This window comes from Amblyomma maculatum, chromosome 8, assembly GCF_055883805.1.
Source record: "Amblyomma maculatum isolate TAMU_Amacu chromosome 8, ASM5588380v1, whole genome shotgun sequence".
In the NCBI taxonomy this organism is placed as follows: domain Eukaryota; kingdom Metazoa; phylum Arthropoda; class Arachnida; order Ixodida; family Ixodidae; genus Amblyomma; species Amblyomma maculatum.
The window spans coordinates 65,633,873-65,641,895 of record NC_139351.1 but is presented as its reverse complement, the minus strand read 5'-3'; positions in this window follow the sequence as shown (position 1 = coordinate 65,641,895).

Sequence of the window (8,023 nt, the reverse complement as noted above, 5' to 3'; positions counted from 1 at the left end):
GAAAGTGGAAAGAGAGAAAGAGGAGCCGTAGTGGAGGGCTACGGAGTAATTTCGACCACCTGGGGATCTTTAACGTGCGCTGACAACGCACAGCACACGGACGCCTCTTCGTTTCGCCTCCATCGAAACGCAGCCGCCGAGGTCGGGTTCGAACCCGGGAATTCCGGACAGTGGTCGGGCGTCTTACCACTGTACCACCCCGGCGGGGCTACCTAGGGTTCGAAAAATGCCGGTTTCGGAGTAAGTATTTGGCGTGGGAGAGGGGTTTGAAATTACACGAAAATAAATAGTCGATTTTTCCTTGAGAAAGTAATGTTTCCTGCTAAGCTTTTCAGTTGCTTAATATTTCACTTCAATTTTGTTTATTTTTTTTTTATTCCAACGGTGTTGCATGCTCGTGAGCGTGCACAGTGCCCGTTCGCGATCTCAGACGTGACTGTCACGAGGCGGCTCGAACGCACCGTTGGCCATGTCTAAGAACATTGCCATTGGCACCATCCTAATCGTCCTGACTGTGCTCCCTGGGCCTATCGTCTGAGACCCTCGGCAGCACTAGTGGACCGAGGAATTGGAAGCCTTCCATTTCGTGTATGGACCACATCAGGCGTGCTGCGTGCCCGGCCGATCAGTCGAACTTCATGGCCTCACATTAAGCAACACCATCACTGGCTCAAGTCCCGCATATTAGGCGGCATCGTGCTCTCTCTCGATCAAGAAAAAGCATTCGACAGGTTCAACCATGAATACCTGTTCAGCCAACTACAGTGCGCAGGAATTGATAAGGGGTTTGAGCGCATAGTGCAAACATTGTATGCAGAACCGCGCTCTGCAGTGATAATTCAGGGGAGGATTTCCACTCCCTTCATAGTCACGAGGGGCGTCAGACAAGGGTGCCCGCTCTCCCCACTGCTGTACGCAATAGCGATTGAACCGTTGCTGCAGCGCTTTGCCACCGACCCCTCCATAAGCAAAATTCATTTACCAGTTGGCTCACCGAGCACACCAATGTTTGGGTATTACCATCATAGTTCCGGATGCACGCTCGGCTGAGCGGATTCTGCAAATTACAGGGGACTACGTCAATGCAAGTGTGCCTGAATAAATGGAAGAGCTCTGTCATGCACCTCGACAACAGCACCCCATGATGGCAGACATCCCAACAGTCCATGAAACCAGGATGCTGAGCTTCTACTTTGAACCGTGTGGCGCCTCCATGTGCAACTGGGAAAAAATGGAAGAGAAGGTGATCAGGAGGATACAAGGTCTGAGATCATTAAAATGCCCCCTCAACGCGCAAGCAATCATCATTCGTACCCTCCTGATCACATGAGCTTCATGGCAAGCATCATGGACATACCTACTGACACTAAGAAGACTCTGGACAAGCGCATATTCCGCTTCTTATGGCAGGATGCTCCAGATAAAGTCCGAAGATGCGTCATAAAACAGCCAAGATACAGAGGGGCCCTCGGCGTTCCTGACCTCTCTGCTTGGACTAGGGCACTGCTTGCAGACTGTCTCTATTGTTTCTTTCCACGTATTGTGTACCTCCATAGCGAGCAGCTTCTTTGTTGTACTCATTGGTAGGCCGAGGCAGTTATGCATCGTCTGATGAGTGCTTCTAAATTTCATATTTTCCTTCTCTGAGGCTTACATATGGCAAAGCGTAGCTTATGCGGTTAGTCACATATGCCTGCATAAGTTTGATCAAGCTTCTTTCAAGCATCGGCCCTTCAATGCTATTCTCCTGAATATGCCTAGGACATGTGCGGCGTAGCTTTCTTTAGTATACCGTCGTTTATGCGTTCTCTTGAGTGGATAGCCCTAGGATTTGCACTTGGTCACCCTTTGGTACGGACATTTCTTCCACTTTAATATCGAATTCTCCTATTTGCTTGCACCTCAACGATGTTGGGTTCTAGACTAGCAGATTATGATTCTGCGGTGAGCACGAGTGCCCCCTATTGGTCGCGTAGTCAACTACTGTGTCTGCCACTGCCTGCAGTCGTCTCTCTATGCTCGCATCACTCCCCCGGTTTATCCAGAGATTGATGTCGTCCGCGTAGATTCTGGATTTGAGTCCCTCGATGTTGCTTAGCGCTTTTGGGAGACCCCTCATTGCCACGTTGAAGAGGAGTGGGGAGAGAACCGAGCTCTTCGGTGTGCCCCTGTTTCCTAGCTCCAATGTCTTGGAATTTAATACAGGCTGTTCTGCCTGTTAAGAAGTATGTCGTTAATGTTCTGGACCCCACGTCATGATGGTGATTGATTGATTGATTGATTGATTGATTGATTGATTGATTGATTGATTGATTGATTGATTGATTAAAACTTTAATTTCCACCGATTTAGGAGGCCCCCTTCTCCCCGCTCCTGGCACGCAGGCCTGAGGAACGGGGGCTGGAACCTCCGCGACTAAGGACTGGCGAATATACATTGGTTATTCGTGGCCTCAGCCGCCAGGCGGACGGCTTTCTGCTGGTCAGCGGGGACGTCGCTTCGCAGCAGGGTTACCCAGGCTTCTCTACTTTTAATGTTGTCCCTAGCGCCCGGAGACTTAGGGCATTCCCAAATTATATGGTCGAGGGTCCCCCTCGCTTCGCAGGCTTTACATTTATCGTTTTTTCTCTCCTCTATCTGGGTGTGAAACATGGTGTCACCATGTCATGACGTCATAGTCGCGCTCATTTCAAGACACGATATACTTGTTGTTGTTGTTATGAACTTTATTTTTCCACCGATGCAGGAGGCCCCCTACTCCCCGCCCCCGGCACGCAGGCCTATGGGACGGAGGCCGGGGCCTCCGCGACTAAAGACAGGCGAAGTGACAGTGTTTCTTCGCGGCTTCAGCCGCCAGGCGGATAGCTTGCTGCTGGTTGGCGGGGGACTCGGTCCGCAGTAGCAGTTCCCAGGCTTCTCTGCTGTTTATGTTTTCCTTGGCGCCAGGGGAATCAAGTCATTGCCAGATTATGTGATCCAGAGTACCCCTTTCTCCGCAGGTTTCGCATTTATCGTCCGCCTTTTCCTCCACTTGCGTGTGGAAAAGCCAGACGGGATTTGGGAAATTCTCAGCTTGCAGGCGCCGCCAAGCGACGGCCTCCTTGTTAGTTACCTTTCGGTCCGGTGGTGGCAGGGACCTTCTGCTAAGTCTGTAGTGTTCTAAAATTTCCTTATAAGTTTGCAGCCTCTCGTCCATCCCATCGCAATCAGGCGGCTCTACGGCTGCCCGGAAGTAGAGAGCTCGGGCTAGCTCGTGCGCCGCCTCGTTGCCGGGGGCGGACTCGTGCGCGGGGGTCCAAATAATTCGAATCTTTCTTTCAAGTTTTCCTTTCTCTAAAATTTTGGCTGCCTCCGTCGAGACCCTCCCTTTTCCAAAGTTCCAGACAGCTGTTTTGCTGTCACTAATAACTATGCTGGCTTCCGTTCCAACGCAAGCGAACGCTATTGCAACTTCTTCAGCCGTGTCTACGATATACTACACCACTTATGACGTCATTATTTCAAGGCATGACACTAAACCACTGATGATGTCATCAATTATTTTAAGGTACGACATACTACACCAGTGATGGTGTCACCATTTATTTTAAGGTGACACATACTACACCAATGATGACGTCATTTTAAGGTGACACATACTACACCAGAGATGACGTCATCAACTTCAAAGCACGGCATACTACACCACTGATGTCACCATCGTTAATTTAAAAGCGTGACACACTGCATCAATGATGGCATCATCATTATTTTAAGGTACGACATACTACACCACTTATGGCGTCATCATTTATTTCAAGGCACAATTCATACCACACCACTGATGTCATCAAACTAAAGCGTTACGAACGGACACGATCGTGGCCGCGAGCATAAGTAATTAAAGGTTTCGCCTTAAAACGCCCCTGCTCCCGCCTTTTTTTAAAACTCAGCTCAATGAGCAGAAGAGTCACCTAATGCGCGGAGAATGGTGCCAGAGCGGAGTTCGCTTCTGGTAATCGCGTGACGGCTTCCTGCTCGTTATTTCGTCGGCTTCCTGTCTGAACCACAAATATGTAGTAGTTCTACCGCAATATAATTTGCACCGCATCCAAAAAAGACCATTAAAGATTACTTGGGGTGCTGTCACAAATAAGAATTTTCATCGGCCATCGCAGACTATGAGGTTGTGTCTCAGGAAAGGTAAAATTACGAGGTATATTTATTTCTGTTAGCTTAAATCCTTAAATTACGACTTTGTTGTCTGCGACCAAAGCTATTCATGAAAGTCAAGAAAATAAAAGAGAAAACTAACTATTGCAAAACGCTCCTTAGAGCAGATTTAAATAGGCTTACATAGATACCGGGTGCCCCAACGAACAATTTAGAAAAATCCTAAATATGCGAAGCTTTAAATTAAAAATAAAAATTAATAAGGGCCAAATTGTCGACATTCTGGACGTCATTTCTTGTAAAAATAAAAAAACGATCTCGTGACATAAACGAGCACTGCTTGGTCGGTGTGATGTGCGACGTCATAATTGATTACGCGTTCTTTCTCGACCAATCAGGGAATTAGGCGACACAGGCAAGGTTATTTTCCCTTAAAATACAAGCTGTAATAGCATAGGAATAAATGACATTTCATCACAATTTCGTCCCGATAGTTTCAACCATCGCGTTTTATTTATTTTGAACTCTTGCCATGAGGCATAATTTGGGCTCGTAGCGTGCTAAAGAAATCATATACAGATTTCTTTTTTTTTTTTTTTCGTGCGAAGTAATACGGAGAAGGCTCCTCCTCTTGTCGATGTGAACTAGCCGCTTGGAACCATTAGACCTACTTTCTGTGAAATTCATTTCCTTGTAGCCCTTGCAGAAGTCCATATCCGGTGTGGAACACTTCGTGCAGATAACAAGTAGCTAGTTAGCGAAACCATTCTCCCAAGTACGGTACGGTACTGCAAGAAAGCCACCTCTAAAAGCAAATCTGCTGTGCGTTGGAGCCGCATTTGGATTTAGTTATTGAGGCGGTAAGCTCACTGCTGTGGGCCCCAAGGCGTGGAATCGCGAGATCTGCCAGTGGCGAGACAGCCATGATCAACGGACAGGCCACCTTGTCAGTCTGGTCAGCCAAGTCGCGTTCGGTTTTATTCCCATCTCAAAAGTGCTGCCGAGTCGGTAGCGCGTGCCAACGCGGTCATGTCTCGTGACGTCACGTGGCATGACGTAACGAGGCGTGACGTATGAGGCAGTCCAAATTTTCGGGAGTAGTTTAATGTTGATGCATTGTTGCATATCATGTTCCTCAGACAAAACAGCATGAAATTGGCACAGCCCAAGGCCTTCGTCGCGTGCATTCTAGAGTAAGAAAGATGTGATAGTGATCAACAGCTTGTCCGAGAACCTAGGTACTCGGACAACTGACATCTGTCGGTTCATATCAATACTTGCTCGCCGTGCCGATTAAAAGAAGCGCCGAACGAAGAAAAGCTGCGAAGAGTGGTTTGTTCTCGGGTGACAGAACACCATTTTGTATGCTGCGTATGGAGACCCGTGCATCATTCAACATATATTTTGTTCCATATGGTTTTGTTTCCATACCTGAAAAAAAAAAAAAGAATTTTGATGATATTAATCTTTTGACTAACCTAATTGAAAGTGGCAGCTGCAGCGGAACAGTTTACCACTGCCTAGAATACGAATCTATTAAACTGCAGATGGTGTGTGTATAAATGTTTAACGTAAAAAGAAAAAAATTGTTCACAGAATATTGTTCTTTTCTTAGCACGAGAACTTCTCTCCAACCTTCGAACCGGCAATTGTCTGTTTAATACACCTTCCTTTCACCCTTTTTTGTTGCAGTTCTTACCTTTTCACCCGTTACCTGTTTACCACGATGTTATATTAGCAACCAAGCTCCTCTTTCCGTTTGCGAATTCGACAACGTGGAAAGATCAGATTTATAAGCTCTCGAGCATGTAAGAACCCTAAAGGATGTCTAGGTGTTCGCCGGTTGTTGTTCAAATGTCGTGACTTAGCTGGGGTCGATGTGAAAAGATATTTAGCTACATTTTGAAAGGTTACTTAGTTATATGTGGTTTTATGTCGCAAAAGCAACAGTGACTATCATGCGCCAAACACAGGTTAGACATTTAGAAAAAGATAGCACCTGCAATTTATTACATTAGTAGACAGACTCAGGGGTTTAATGTATTCCATCTTTTTCATATTCTTTCTGCTTTTAGTGTTAATGTATGACGTAAACATAATTGCAAACTTTTATATTGGTATCCTCAAATACATCGAACTGAAATAGGACCATGTTATATTTCGTTATATCAATATGACATCTGTAACCTGTAGAAGGAAGGCACCACTCTAGTGACGTTCGCTTCATGCAGAGGGGCACCCTGTCAGCCGGTGGGCTGGCACAAAGATATGTGTTGCTGGGCCTAACCACTGGTGTAACTCCTGGAGAACCCTACGCTGGGCCAGATGAGTTATAGGGCCCATAAAATGCTATTTACTAAAATTATCACGCGCGCATAATTATATGGTATCCCGTCAATCCTCTCCACAACTTAGAAATTTATAGTCTAGCTTTATTAGCACCGAACATATAGGCGATCGAAAATAATGCGCTTCCTCTCCCCCTCAATCAACCCATGCCGGCGTGCAATAAAAAAAAGAGAGAGAGAGAGAACAAGTAGCCACGCCACCCCACCCCACCATGCCCCGTCCTGCCCGCGTAACTTGGGTGCGTCCAGTGAGTGGGCGCGCTCAGCAGCCCCACTAGCTTGTTGGGAGGTTTGCGCGCGGAGATGTGTCGCCCTAATCGATTGCGAGCGGCCGCCAGAAGCACTATTTTAAAAATATATATATATGGAGGAGTACAACGCTGCTGTACCGAATGTGGAGCGAAGGCGGCTGCGGAACCAGCGTACCCGGCTGCGAAGCCGACCGCCGGCAGCTGCGTTTCGAGAAGCGAAATGCAGAGGCGTCCGTGTGCTGTGCGATGTCAGTGCACGTTTAAGGTCCCCAGGTAGTCGAAGTTACTCCGTTGTAGCCACATTCCCTTTTCATGTCCGGCGCATGCGAAGCCGGCAGACGCTTTCTTGCTCCACTCGGTCAGCTCTATCGCGACGGTGCGCGCATGCGTAGCGCGGAAACTACCCTTCTCTCCGCGCCGGCGCGCGCATCTGCTACCATGCCACTACTCTTCCTCCTCTGTAGCGAGCACAGCGGTGGAACACCACGGCGCAGCTGGTTGCCATGGTTACGGCGCATGCGCAGTAGCAACTTGTGCTACGCACGGCGACCTTGACTTTACATAGCGCAGTGAAGCCTTCTCCAAAATTGTTTGCAAATCATTGACTCCGCGCAGTTTTCAAATTTGGCTAAAATACTTACAGGCACCTATATGGATTCCTTGCATTATAATTTTACCACACATAGCATTTCAGGTGCTTTTTTGTAACTAGCCACTGTTTGTCAAGTCAGAACAATTTAACATTTCACAAAGCCTTCGGAGGCAAAACATATTAGCCGTGGACGCCTTAGATTAGGACTTTAGTGAGGCTGGCACAATGTACACCTCAACCATGCCATGTAGATAGGACATTGAAAGACGTTCCACACTGGAGGACTCCGAAATTTTGACAACGTGAAGTTCTTCAATGTTCAGTGGCATTGCACCACATGCAGCACCTTTTTCGTTTCACCTTCACCACAATGTGGGCATGTCCGAACATGGGTACTCTGACTCAGTAGTCAAGCATCCCAACTACTGAGCCACAGTGGAAGGTGTATTGAATGGCTCTCTGTCAAATACTTCACAAACAACACTGTCTCTCAAGTGTATACCATGCAACCTTGCGGTCAGTGAAAAATGTTTAAATCCCCTGTTGGCATAGCTTCATCTGCCTGTTGGAATGGCTACTCGAGCTACCACTGTCCTTTAAATATTACACCCTCTGAATTCTTGTTATCCAAAACTTTCAGTTTTCCACCCAAATAAAAAATGTTTGAGTTATCATCACAA